This window comes from Pollicipes pollicipes, unplaced genomic scaffold, assembly GCF_011947565.3.
Source record: "Pollicipes pollicipes isolate AB1234 unplaced genomic scaffold, Ppol_2.1 Scaffold_3087;HRSCAF=3621_pilon_pilon_pilon, whole genome shotgun sequence".
Lineage (NCBI taxonomy): Eukaryota > Metazoa > Arthropoda > Thecostraca > Pollicipedomorpha > Pollicipedidae > Pollicipes > Pollicipes pollicipes.
In genome coordinates, this window is record NW_023596225.1 from 4,940,701 (window position 1) to 4,954,663 (window position 13,963).

A 13,963-nucleotide genomic window follows, 5' to 3' on the forward strand; every position below is an offset into this window, starting at 1 on the left:
CCGCCGCTCTGCGGCACTCGGCAATGCCTCGCGACGCGGCTCCCTGCGGCGTTCTGTGGTAACCCAAGCACTCGGAAACTCTATGCGCCGATTTGAAACACTCCCTGTGCTGCCGCTTTGTACTGTCGCGCGACATTCGTCACCTTTCTGCGCCGTCACGCCACCCTTCCGCGACACCTGTGAGCTTCCCTGGCTATTCCGTGGTACTCCACGGTACACGTCAACTACCTGCTCCATTGTGCGCCGTCCCAGTGCACTTACCGACTTGGCTCCACTCGGCACCACCCCACAACACTAGTCAGCTTTCCGCACGCCCCCGACGCTTGACATTCTCCTCCCCTCTGCAACATTCGGAGCAGGGGCCCCGAGTCACACCTGATAGCGCGTCTTGGTTGCATTTCATCGTGTCTCATTGCTGCGACGTGGCGAGGTTTAGCCCATTGTGTACTGACGCGCCTTGTTGCAGTTGATTGTGGCAATCCTCCACAGCTGCGATACAATCCCCCACTCCATCCTCCACCCCTCCCCTTTCCTTAAGAGGCCTCTCTCCGACTCAGGCGGTGGCAGTTCGGTCGCTCCCCACCGGCTATCGGCCGAGCGTGCGTCTGTTTGACGGGTCGGTGGTAAGGCGTGGCGTGCGGCCGTCCAGAGCAGCCCATGCGGTCCGGCGCGGGGCGCCTGCTCCTCGTCTGTCCCCGCAACCCCGGCAGGCGCGACGGCCGCGGCCCGCTACGGTGAGTGACCGGCCCTGATGGCCCCGGTGGACAAGATGCCGGCACTTTTACGGCTTTGTTGAAGGCTCGCTTCGCCAGAATGCATCCTACATTTGCGAGCATTCTCACACCTAAGGTGTTTTTTCGCGGGAAAATGGTGAGTCCACGTACCCATAAAACACGGTATAACAGAGCCAATTGTTTCATCAAGACAAAAAGGCACTGGTGGCTCAACTTGTGACGGGCTCTCTGACGCACATCACAAAAACGGCTTGCTCATATACATGTTGTCCCGTTTGCGGCGAATGAAAGTGGGCTTTGATCATCATAAACGTTATCTTGTAATACTTTCCCCGTAAAATACCATAAAATTGTCACTTCAAACAACAGCTTTCAGCCTCAACGACTTTTGCGCTGCTTACGCCTTTATGAGTCCTGCGTTCGGTCAGACAGCAGCTTGTGCTTCTGCGCATTGTCGAAGTGCGCACCGCCATCATAATGTGCTAACGCGCGCCCGTTCCTCCTGGAACCCATGTTGCGGCCAAAATGCTGCAAACCTACGGCCGGCTAGAGAGAAAACTCTCAAAGAAAAGAATGCCGGAGTCTCCAAATATCTAGCAGAGAGCAGTTTTAGGACAGACCAATTCATTAAGATTTTGAGCAGAACAACAGATGTCGAGCGTCAGCCATACTGAGTTCAACATTCAAAGTTCCTACAGCCTGCCTTGCAGCAAAGCCTCTTAAAACACCGACAGCGAGTCCGCGTCTCGCCGGCCAGGAGTGCAGGCGGCTGAACAGTGAACGACCTCTCAGCCATCTGCACCCGACCCGCGCCGGTCGTCCCCGGCCGGGGACGCTTCGACCCGTGACGTCAGACAACGGCCGGAAGCATGACGTCGCGATGGGCTTGAGAGCGGGCCAGACGGCCGGAAGCTTGTGCGGACTTCGGAGATTGAGCAGCTGAGGTAGCGTTAGCGGGTCGTGTGTCACTACTCCGGGAGGATGAACAGCGCGCTGATCTGGAGCGGCCAAGTCCAAACTGCGGGCGGACGCAAGTGCTCACGTTTGGGTAGTGTGCCAGGAAGGCCTAACATAACCCTAGCCTTTGCCTCACATGTCCGGAAGGAGCTCAAGTAGTCGCATTTTCTTACTTCGGTCCTGTCTATTTATGCCGATATAGCTACTTTTGACATTCGAAGCCGATGGACCTGCTCTCAATCGGCGAATTTAACCTCTTTCCATGGACTTGCAAAGACTAATCCTACCTTTAAGCCAGCAATGTCAAAATAATCTGTTGTCCGAGGCGACGAATAAAAACGATAAGCCTGCAGCGAGGTAACAAAAACGTCGTTAGCGAAAGGCTGCGATTGATATGTCACATCGCTGGCACGATGATAAAAAAGCTGACAAAGAGAAGGGCCCATGGTACACACAGGCTGCTAATTGCGCCTTAAGCGCTGGGAAAGAAATGATGTCTTAAAGGGAATATTTCGTGTTTGAAGATATTGAAGAAAGCATCAGACATGATGCAACAACCTCACTTATAACTTTTGGTATGCTTTTTAAGTGAACAATACTGCTATAGACAGCACAATTCTCTGTTTAGTAAATGTGCTCTTCAACGCGTCATGGTTTGATTACGTCATGGTACTCCGCACAACATTGATTGAGGGCCGCTTGACGGCCGTTACGTCTGGAAATCGCGCTCAAAAACGCCAGATATGAGCGCTTCGACAAGTACATTTTTCTTGACCTTGATCGCCGCATGGCTTATGGAATGGCAGGATATGAATGGATTTATTATAACATCATGAGTGCCAAAGTGACTGAAATACTCTCACCGATATAACTTTCCCCATTATCGCGGGTATGTAGTTCAGAAACAATAGGGTCTTACGAAGGGCAGGATCGTGAAAAGCACCGAAGGGTCTTCAAGATAGCCATTTCATTTTAAAACCGCGTATAAATGTGGAACACCCCCTTCAACAGGACTTTTTATGCATGTTGAGTGTGAGGTGAAATGTCCCTGCACATAGCTTAATTAGCATCCCCACTGACCGGATATCTTTCTCCTCCACTTTCAGCTGTTCTAGGCTCGTTGTAACCCCGTTTTTAACCTGATACATATCGCAGCCCATAAGACTGCAAAAATTTATACTTGATTTCAATTGAGGACAGGAATAATGTTACCCAAAATCGATAAGAAATCATTCTTCGGGGTAATTTAGGTGAATCCATATTTGGAATGCATGATTTTGTCATGATTTTCGTGCACCACAATTTTAAAAAATCAATGAGTTTACCATTTCGAATTATTTTCCGATGTAGTTTTAAAGCATTTTCTAATGTACTATTAACGCATTTTCGAACTGCTTTTATATTTTCGATACAGCATTCTAGTACAGCACATTCCTCCGTAGTTCATCAGTGACCTATCATTACATGAGCGTGTAATGCGCGACACTTACAGTTGGAGATTCGACTGCAATCAGCACACGTAGCGAATGACATCTAAAGTGCTGCCAACCACTCCGGAGAAGAGGCGTGCACGATGGCTAAGCGCGTCGTCGCTGCACGCTACATAACCGCATTGGGTTAGCAGCCTCTTGATATGTGAGCGTGAAGTGCTCTCGTTGTCAACACTGTGCACGGGCTGTGGGAGGCGAGTATGCACCGCATTCACGCCAGGTGCAAAAGGTTATGCACGAATGTGAGCATAGGAGGCGGCGTGAGGACGGTGAACAGTAAGTGAAGGAAAGACACACCGTCCAAAGAAGGAATCTATGACCTACAGGCGGCTGGATGCTTTCTCAGCCAGTACCCACACCCTACACCATGGTCCCATACGCACCTGTCCGCTAGCCTTAATCGCACATGTAACGGAGGAGATAACTCCGTCGGCGCCATCTTCTCCGTCCCCAATCCTGTAAGCCCCATCCTCTGAGAAACAAGACAGACAATCAGCTGCGTAGTTCTCCTGAGGAATGGCACTCTTTTAACGTCACGGATCCCCGTTACAAGCGGCACCAGACTGCAGCTCGAGTCGCAACATTGATACCCCGATTTTTTCACTCAGAGCCTGGCAGCGTGGCTGACTCCGCCGCGCCAGCCGGTTCCAGGAGCTGCCGGCCCGCCGGGCGCCTCGCTACGGCACGTCACCGGCGCTGAGGGCGCGGCCGGCGCCGCCGCCGACCGCACATCCGCCGCGGCCGCGCCAGCTCACGACGGCCGCCGGTGACGCCGACACGCCGCCCCCTCCAGATGGCCGCTGCGGGCGCGCGGGCGGCCGGTGCGGCCGGCCTGGCAGGCGTGGCAGGCGCAGGCCGCGGCTCGGTCGGTGGTCAGGCGGCCCGGCCCACCCCCGCCGAGCCAGCCGATGTGGGTCAGCTCGCCTGGAGACGGGCCGCCGTGCTGGCCTGCGCTATTTGTCTCGGGACGTCTTCATCGCGGAGGGGTATTTGGAATGACGGGCAGACAAAGCTCTGCATGCCAGCCGGAGGCCGCGGGCACAATGGGTTTCCGGAACCGTTGGATGATGCGGTTTGACAGAGTGAGGGGGTATGCGAACGAGCCAGCCCGTTCATCATTGAAGCGTAATGCCACGATTTTGAAAATGCTCAACAACAGCGATCGGTTACTTAGACACTAAGACAACATCTTTGATCAGCCTCCTTCCATCGTTTTGCCAGCCAACATTCCTAAACCTATCATAGCGCCCTGCTCTGAGGCACATTGGCCGTCCCTTCCTAAAACCGCAGACGCTTCACCGAGCCCAAACCGCACCCCCACTTCTCGGCAGAGTTCCACAGCGGTCGGGCGCCCTCAGATCTCCGTAGCCCTCCCCTCGCCGGCCCCGCCGACCCCGCCGGCTCCGTCGCCCCCGCCGCCCCCGATGTCTCCTCGGCGCTCTGCAGCAGCTTATTGCGCCAATGGGCTGCATCCGGCCGGCCTGCGCCGACGACGGCCGACCGGAGGCCGCGCGCCGTCCGGGCCGGGCGGTCCGAGCACAGCAGCCGGCTCGAGTTTCTGCCCGGTGAGCGCCCGGTGAGCGCCCGGTGAACGGCGCTCTCAGCACGCTCGGCGGGAGCCGGCTAACGAGACGGCGTTTTTGTGCCGGCTGCGGGCGGCCGGGATCAGGTGGTCCGGCCCAGCCAGGCAGGAGGTCCGGCCCGACGCAACGTGACAGGAGGTCAGGTGTGGCTGGCCAGGAGGTCCGGAACTCGGGGAGGGTCAGGCGGAACGTGACAGGAGGTGTGGCCCGAGACAACGGGACATGACTTCTTACCCAACTGGTCAGGATTCCGACAAAACTGAAGAGCATCAGGCGGAAGAGGATGCAGTCAAACGAAGTGCCTAGCACCAGAACAGAGGGTCCATCACTTTTCTGACTAACCAGTCTTCAAAAAGACGGGAGGTGTGGCATTAAGAAACAAGGGGGGCATTCAGTTACCTGCAAAATTACGACACACACTGTCGTATCCAGAGGGGAATTAGGTCATGGCCCAGCCTCCCTTGGATAAAGGAGGTACCACAATTCTCAGTTCGGGTCCACGTAGCCATTATTGTCAAGACTCCCACATTTCAGGGTCACCGCAAGCAACCACAAATCTTCACGTTCAACATAAAATAATAACTTAAAAATTTGCCTCTGGGGAATAAAGTAGACTAAATCCAGCGGACCATTCTGGTAAAGACATTTTACCGATTAAAAAATAAGAACCTGAAAATTAGGTGACCGAAATCAGGGAGCCTGTTTGCTAGGACCGGGGGCACCAAATCCCAGGGGGACGGCGATGAAGCGTGGCCTCTCCCTTGACGAACCCTTGGATCCGACCCTGACGACACAACTACCAACAACCAAACTCAAAAGCACCTCGCTCATCCTCAAAGGAGAGCGCTTAAAGTTTAAAGCTCGTGACTTTACCCGGGCCGGCTCCATGGCACGCCGGCGGTTCCGCTCAAACCACCGCCGCCGACAGCCACGGTCACACCCGGGCCAATGCCAGCGCCGTTTATCGAGCGACCTATCCAAACAGGCGGCATGTGGCGGCGTAACGGCCGCTGGGCCCGGCCGCTGACGGCCGATCGAGGCCGGCGCTCGGGATCGGGGTCCGGCGGCTGCCAGCCGGAGCTGTGCACACGCCGCCGCAGACCGATCCTCGCCCAGCGGCCGGCCGCCGGCGCTGGGGCTCAGGCAAACCGAACAGTGCCGTCCGCCGCCGCGTCCGACGCCAGGGTGGTCTTTAGTGTGCGACGGATCGCCCAGATTTAATCGTTATCGTGCGCCGAATGTGCAAATGTGTGACGAATTAAGCATGTGAGGCCTGGATACACGACAGCAGATGAGATAGACGATGTAGAGCATCATACTCTGGGCTTCGGTAAAAAAGATGATTGACTGAGCGGCGAGGCCCGGTTAGTCACGGCTCGTTGGAAGGCATGATACGCAGCTGCATCATGTTTTTATATTAGCTGGGCTCCGGGCTGTGCCTCCCGGAGACTTAGTGACGCCATTAGACAATGACCCATGGACGTCCTTGTTCTTGGGCAAGTGCAGGCAAAAACGAAAGCGCCTTGGACTCCCGACAAGCGCATGCGGGAATGTCACCGAACAACAATCACCGTTTCAAAACGAATGCCGATTCAGATAAGGCACGCGTTATACCAGGACAGATCGTTTGAGCGCGCTATGCCGGTACCGGTTCCAAACAGTTTCCAATCAGTTCAAGTAGTTTCCCGCGCTTAGAAGAGGCGCCGCGATGACGCTCCTGTCGCATGGGAACAATTAGCGAGCGGCCAGCCGGCAGTAAAAGAGGCGGAACTCCTCTCAGACGGCCGCCCCAGAGGACGATAACGAGTCATGCGGTCCGACTGGCCACGCGTCAGAGCGAGAGCCTGGCTCTCGGATGAAGGTGGGGAGACACGGCGTCAGTTCATGACAGAGTTCTGCGGCCCCTTGTGGAAGCACTGCGCACGTGCGGCGCTACTACTCAGTGCGCCTCCGTCCCTCCACGCGGTCCGATGTGCGGCCGGCCCATTTTTCAGAGTGCTGACGGACAATTGACTAAACGCTAAGGCCGTCAAGAACAGCTCCGGAGGGAACCATACTTCGACGTTATTGCTTTTCTTTGGCTTCGAGGCGCGCTTACTCGAAGAACGGTTGGATCGTGGAACGTGGCTACTGGGCGCCGATTTCTCAGCGAATCTCGGAGGTGTGTCAACCACGCCATTTCTGACCAGCAGAAGTGCACTGCTTGGCAAAGCTGCACTCATTACCGATGTCATCTTAACTCTTGTCCTGATTTCCCTTTTTTCATAACGCGGACTGATAGGAGGCGGGGGAGGGGGGGGCGGGGGGGGGGGGGGGGGGCGGTCGATGCGATGCGAACAATTTTTTAAACAAAATGCAGCGCTTTTACTACTTCTTATGTTCTTAGGTCAATAATTGACCCAATTATGTCAAATGAGAGGTCAACTTTTCCAAAAAAATCAAATATTTTCAGCTTTACATCATACAGACGAGACCATCCCTCGTGGCGACACAAAAACTGAACAGGCATGTTTCTTGTTCAATTTGGAGTGCAATGGCTTACGTTCTCATGAATTTTTCGAATGCATTTATGATAAATGGCCCCGTTAATGTACTAATTCTGGCCCGCCGTGCGCTCTGCGGCATCGCCAGTTGCCAACCGCCCACCGGCCTGTCCGGCCGTAGATCGCCGCGAGGTGTTCTTCAAAAACTGCCGCCGCTCTGAAGCCAGAAAGGCTAGAAGCGCATTTTCGGTGGCAAACCATACGCAATGAAATTTGAACAGGGGGAAGGACAGATATGGAAATTGAGGAGTTTGAATTATGGGCGCATAGAGCCCCTCCCCAATCAAGGCGGGGGTTAAAGACATAGTCACTTCAGCTACCCCAGCTGCATTCGGCCCAAATATTTTAGCGCGGTGTCAACCAATCAGAAAGGCCGCTTCGTGGTAACACAGTACACTTTTACGCGAAACAACTAGACCTCATAACACTTGTGTTGAACAAGACGTCGGTTTTACTCCCAGGTCATGTGCCTCGCTAACACACACATATCACTACGTCTCGCATGTTATTCCATGCTTGCGCCAAACCTAGCGCGCCGGTGATTGCTTCCCTGGTGTGCGGACGATCTTCTGCTGCGCGTCCCTGCCGGGCGGCAGACGCGCGGCACGTGACCGTCAGGTCACCATTAGCATCCATCAGCGCGTGACGGCGAGGAGGGGGTCAGCGCCGAACGGTACCGGTACCGGCGCGCCGGCGCGCTGAATATGGATGGCTGTCGGAACGGAGCCCACGCACCGCGCCCTCCGCGCTCCTGGCCCCTGCGAGTGGCGCCCGTTAGCACGTTGTCGCGACCCTGGTCAGTTTGCCTTGACAACACCAGATTTGTCGCAATCTCGTTGGATTTGTCACGGCGGCGTTGATTTGGTCATGACTGGCCAGAAGGCATTTTCAAGCGTAGTACTGTTGGATTTTGTGGAACGTTTAGGCGAACTGTCCGGTCATGATTCAGTTGTAATCTGAAGGTTAAACGGCGGCTGGCTCTGGCTCTTAGCTCTGTTAAACTTGTCTCTGCGTCTGTCAAGGTCTTCAAAATTATCAGGCGGAACAGGCAGCAATGGAAACGACGAAACCCCATTCAAAAAGTCGGTTATCGAAGGCGACATCGTCGACAAAGGCCTACAAAGACCTATAAAAGAAAAGTCACAGACGTTAACAAAAAAAAAAACATGCATGACACATCACAGGAGAATAGAAAGCTATGCAGTGCTGCCATGTGTTACCAAAATAGTCTCGATTTTTACACGTTGAAAATTATAACACTCAGGCGGTATTTTTAACACGTTTTTATCTGTCCGCTATCATACATTTGTGTAAGTTTCTTTCCTGCTTTGGCGTCATTGTCGCTCGCATTGCTAGATATCGGTGTGAATGTAAGAAGTATCTTATATGTGAAACCATTCCTTTCTCTTCCGACTATTTTACCATTTTAACCACGAGAAAATGCATACACATGCCAAGTGCGACGCCATATAAAAGAAGCCATTCAAAACAAAACTCACACTTCCTGGTAAGCATGCCAGGGTTTACAAGCATTTGATCACAGTTGGCGGCCTGAGCTCTACCGCCTCACTGACGTCCCATTACATGGCTTACTGCCTCCGCGCTTCCAATTCCAGTTAATGGGGCTGCGTGTTGGTCTGCGAAGTCCGGTCTGCACGGGTTTCGCCATTACCAGTGACGCAGTCTCCTACCCAAAGCGGCCAGCGATCTGCACCACGGATGAGGACTTGGCTGAGCAGCGGTCGTTCCAGCCGTGCGCTCCAGCGCTGCTGGAGGAGCCGACGCCGGTGTGCCATGTTATCCGCCACCGGAACATCACTGGGCAGTCGTCACTCAATCGCTGCCGGTATGCTGGCATCCAGAGCTCGGCGGTATGCCGGCACCCAGAGCTCGGTCGGTATGCTGGCTCCCAGAGCTCGACTAGTAGACCGGTCCACAGAGCTCGGCTGGTATGCCGGAACCCAGAGCTCGGTGGTATGCCGGCACCCAGAGCTCGGTGGTATGCCGGCACCCAGAGCTCGGTCGGTATACCGGCTCCCAGAGCTCGACCAGTAGACCGGTCCACAGAGCTCGGCTGGTATGCCGGAACCCAGAGCTCGGTGGTATGCCGGCACCCAGAGCTCGGCCGGTATACCGGCTCCCAGAGCTCGACCAGTATACCGGCCCACAGAGCTCGGCTGGTATGCCGGAACCCAGAGCTCGGCGGTATGCCGGCACCCAGAGCTCGGCCGGTATACCGGCTCCCAGAGCTCGACCAGTAGACCGGTCCACAGAGCTCAGCTGGTATGCCGGAACCCAGAGCTCGGTGGTATGCCGGCACCCAGAGCTCGGCCGGTATACCGGCTCCCAGAGCTCGACCAGTATACCGGTCCCCAGAGCTCGGCTGGTATACTGGAACCCAGAGCTCGGTGCTATGCCGGCACCCAGAGCTCGGCCGGTATACCGGCTCCCAGAGTTCGACCGGTATACCGGTCCCCAGAGCTCGGCTGGTATACTGGAACCCAGAGCTCGGTGCTATGCCGGCATTCAGAGCTCAGCCGGTATGCCGGCATCCAGAGCTGGACGGTGTTCGGGCCCCAGAGCTCGGCCGGTATGCCGGCACCCAGAGCTCGACGCTATGTGGGCCCCAGAGCTCGACGCTATGTGGGCCCCCGGAGCTCGACCGGTACCGGTCCCTAGAGCTCGGCTGGTATGCCGGCACCCAAAGCTCGATCGGTTCGCCAGCACTTGGAGCTCGGCCAGTAAGCCGGCACCTAGAGTTCGGCGGTATGCAGGCCCCCGGAGCTCGGCAGTATGCCGGCACCCAGAGCTCGGCTGGTATCCCGCCTCAGCCTGCAGAACTGCCGGCCGTGTGACCGGACATACCCGCGCGCAAACCGGATACCTGGACGTAAAAACGCGCGCTGGCCGGCCGCGTGCCGGCGTGGAGCGGTGATTGGCGCGTGTGGGCCGGCCTGCGCTGGATCCCGCCGGCCCGCTGACCGCGACAACCAGCTCGCGTCTCCCTCCCCCTTCCGTTGTGGATGATGGTGTCCGATTTCCAACACATGGAAAACCGGCCGTAATGGTCTAAAACACTCAGCCTGAGTAAAATCTCTCACTGGGCTGTACAGTTACGTTCCAGGCGAGAGTTATTCGCTTTAATATTTATAGAGCGTCGAAGTCTCGCGCGGGACGCAGCAGTGAAAAGAAACCCCGCATCCGAGGCGATGCGCCGACTCCATAATGCAAAGCCAGCATGACAAACTAGCCTGTCGACTCCCACCGACAGAGAAAAGCTTCCACGTTTGGAGGAGACGCTGCGGGTACCCGGCTAATTAGAATGGGCGGGTGACGCATCGCGGTTCTCACAGCGATTCACGGCGACGACGTTCGGTGAGCGGTGGCTTCGTCGGCAGGCTGGTAACCGTCGCGTGCCGCCGTACAGCGCCTCCTGACCCCGACTGGCACGACTGGCACGCGTCGGTGCCAACTGCGCCTGCTCCGGTCGCGAGCGGGGGAACGACAAAGGCCTGCTGTTGGGGCGGCGCTGGGGCGCGGCCGACGCGGCGCGGGGCATCCGGCCGGTCCGGCCATCACGTCACCGGCATAGCAGCGGGAGCGTACCAGACGCGCGGCCGGCTGCGCGAGCGTACCAGACTACCAGACGCGCGACCCGGCTGCGGGAACGTACCAGACTACCAGACGCGCGACCCGGCTGCGTGACCATACCAGACACGTGGCTTGGCTGCGGGGGCGTACCAGACTACCAGACGCGCGACCCGGCTGCGGGAGTGTACCAGACTACCAGACGCGCGACCCGGCTGCGCGAGAGTACCAGACGCGCGGCCCGGCTGCAGGAGCGTACCAGACGCGCGGTCCGGTTGCGCGAGCGTACCAGACGGCGGTCCGGCTGCGCAAGCGTACCAGACTGCTAGACACGCGGCTCGGCTGCGGGAGCGTATCAGACGCGCGGCCCGGCTGCGGGAGCGTACCAGAGGCACGGTTCGGCTGCGGGAGCGTACCAGACGCGCGGCTCAGCTGCGAGAGCGTGCTAGACACGCGGTCCGGCTGCGGAAGCGTACCAGACGCGCGGCCCGGCTGGTGCACAGCCCCACGCGCTCCGAGCTTCAGGCAATACACATTGCGGTCTGGATGATGTCTCAAATAGCTGGGGCGTAGAAGTTTTGATGCATGACGTCCATATCGACAGGACTTTTACCACATTTGCGTTGGATTGGAAGAGGACCGAGATTCCAACTCTCCCTGCGTTTGTTTCCTGTTCGCATGACTTGTCACCAGAGGCCGACTACTGTTCTTTCAGCAAGACGCTCGAAAAAGGAAGCACGATGTTCAAGTTCAAGCTATGGGTTCATATTTTACACTACTCTCGTGCAAACGTACGCTACCATCTACATTCCGCTTCAAATGCCGGTTGAAACAAAGAAAGGGCAAGCCTTGAAGGAAAATGTCTGTTCCACATGTTTCGTGAAGTTCTGGGGGAGGGGACGTCTTTGCGAATCCCGCCATTGCTACACACTTCACGTGGAGCCTTCGGGACATCGCTCACTACCCTACTCAGCGAACAGTCAGTCAGGCACAGATTTCCAGCACTGTAAGTCGGAAAAGTAGCCATTTGATCGGTCGCAAACCTGTCTGGCTGGACAAGAGCGCCACTTCCGCCGCTGCTCACGCCGGGCTGTGCTGGGCGTGGCTGGTCACTCGGCGGCGATACCGATCTCGTATTACAACACGTCAGCCGTCGGCGCACGCCTCGGTCGGCAGGTTCTGACAACGCCGGAGACAAATATCGACAGCTATTACCGTCTCCGTTACAAAGTAGCCGGACGATAGCCCGAGAGATGCGTTATCTGAGTTCAGAACGCCGCCATGAATAACAAAACAGAAACAGCGCTCAGCCGCTGCTCCAGCGACAAGGCGCATAAAACGAATAGATAGGATATCCTGTATTTGGGTCGCCCCGCTCTACGAGACGGAGCCTGCATGTCGTGAAGACAGAATCACGCATCTGCGTTGCCTCATTGTACGTCATTTACAGTTAACTGATGAGGTCGTAAATGACACAAATGTATTGGGGAGCGAAAGAGAGAGAGAGAGAGAGAGAGAGAGAGAGAGAGAGAGAGAGAGAGAGAGAGAGAGAGAGAGAGAGAGAGAGAGAGAGAGAGAGAGAGAGGAGAGAGGGGGGGGGGGGCGTTGGGGGCGGGAGTAAGGAGGGGAAAAGGGAAGATAGACCGGAGTATAAGAGGCGGGAGAGGTCCAAGAGAAAAAGAGTGAGATACCTGGGGCGACGGCCGAAGAGTCGAGGCTCGTCACAGAAGGTTCGGACTAGAAAAAGGAGGGACGTGGCGACAAACTCACCTGAGGCGTGTCTACTCCTCGGATTCTTCGAGCATGTCCTGTCACCGATCACTACGATCTCTCTCTCAGGATCATGACGGATGAGTCCCGTGAAAAGGCGCTCCCCGGCGCCGAATGGTGACGGATCGCCGGGCCGGTTCACTTTGCACGCGACTCGAGGGTCACGTCGCAGTTCCGTCCGCAGTTCGGGGCGGCGGGTTTGCACGTTTCGGGGCACACAGCGAGCGGTGGCCACTGACTGCACGTGCCGTCAAATCCCAGCGGGATCACTTCAGTCAATTCACTCCCATTGTCACCGCATGACGTGTCTGTAAGCACCGAGTACCAGTACTGCGTCAGGTACTTCGAAGGAAGAACGTCGCCTGGTCGTCAAGGTCTGGTTTGTGTCCGTGCTTTCTGAAGACCAGAACGCGCGTCGCACTCGCTGACAGCTTGTGAACGGCGCGACCGGTCCTGCGCCTTGTCCTCCCGCTTTTTCACCCGCCCGCGCCCACCGCCGACCGCGCGAGGCTCTAACGCACCCCACTCCCGCCACGCCGCGAACCGAACTAGCCGCCGCGCGAGCGACTTCTGTGTTCCCGCATTCGGCCGCACCGCGACGCCACCGTCGATCGCGGAGCGGCCTGCTGATGACCGAGGCTGACGGCTGCTGGTACTGGTGCTGTTGCTGGAGACAGAGCGGCACCCAGTGAGGGGCATCGGTTGTTGGTGCTGGTGCTGACGACAGAGCGGTGCTCAGTGAGGAGCATCGGTTGCTGGTGCTAGTGCTGACGGCAGAGCGGTGCTCAGTGAGGAGCATCGGTTGCTGGTGCTGGTGCTGACGGCAGAGCCGTGGTCAGTGAGGAGTATCGGATGCTGGCGCTGGTGCTGACGGCAGAGCGGTGCTCAGTGAGGAGTATCGGATGCTGGTGCTGGTGCGGACGGCAGAGCGATGGTCAGCGAGGAGTATCGGATGCTGGTGCTGGTGCTGACGGCAGAGCGGTGGTGGATGCTGGCGCTGATGCTGACGGCAGAGCGGTGCTCAGTGAGGAGAATCGGATGCTGGTGCTGGTGCTGACGGCAGAGCGGTGCTCAGTGAGGAGTATCGGTGCTGACATGTCGTGTCGTGTTGGTGGCTGACAAGTCACCGCGTCCACCCGTGCTCGGTGCTTCCCTGCTTTGTGTTAGGGACGTGAGAGTATGGCTGACGACGCTTGCTACGCTGGGGACGTACATGAGGTCAGCGTTTGGGAATCCCAGAGATGCCGGAAGATGACGAACATTCTAAACTAACGTTGCACCTACAGTGCTGAATTTCT

General features: G+C 56.8%; 1 protein-coding gene across 1 annotated transcript in view; it reads right to left on the reverse strand.

Annotated features, from left to right (window-relative positions):
- The window catches only part of LOC119089424 (uncharacterized), a 52,889-nt gene extending 39,695 nt beyond the window's left edge, over positions 1–13,194 (reverse strand). Inside the window, exon 1 of the mRNA XM_037212112.1 lies at positions 12,666–13,194. The gene's annotated coding sequence lies outside the window, so the exon portion shown is untranslated. The remainder of the gene's footprint in view (positions 1–12,665) is intronic.
- Positions 13,195–13,963: the final 769 nt, after the last annotated feature.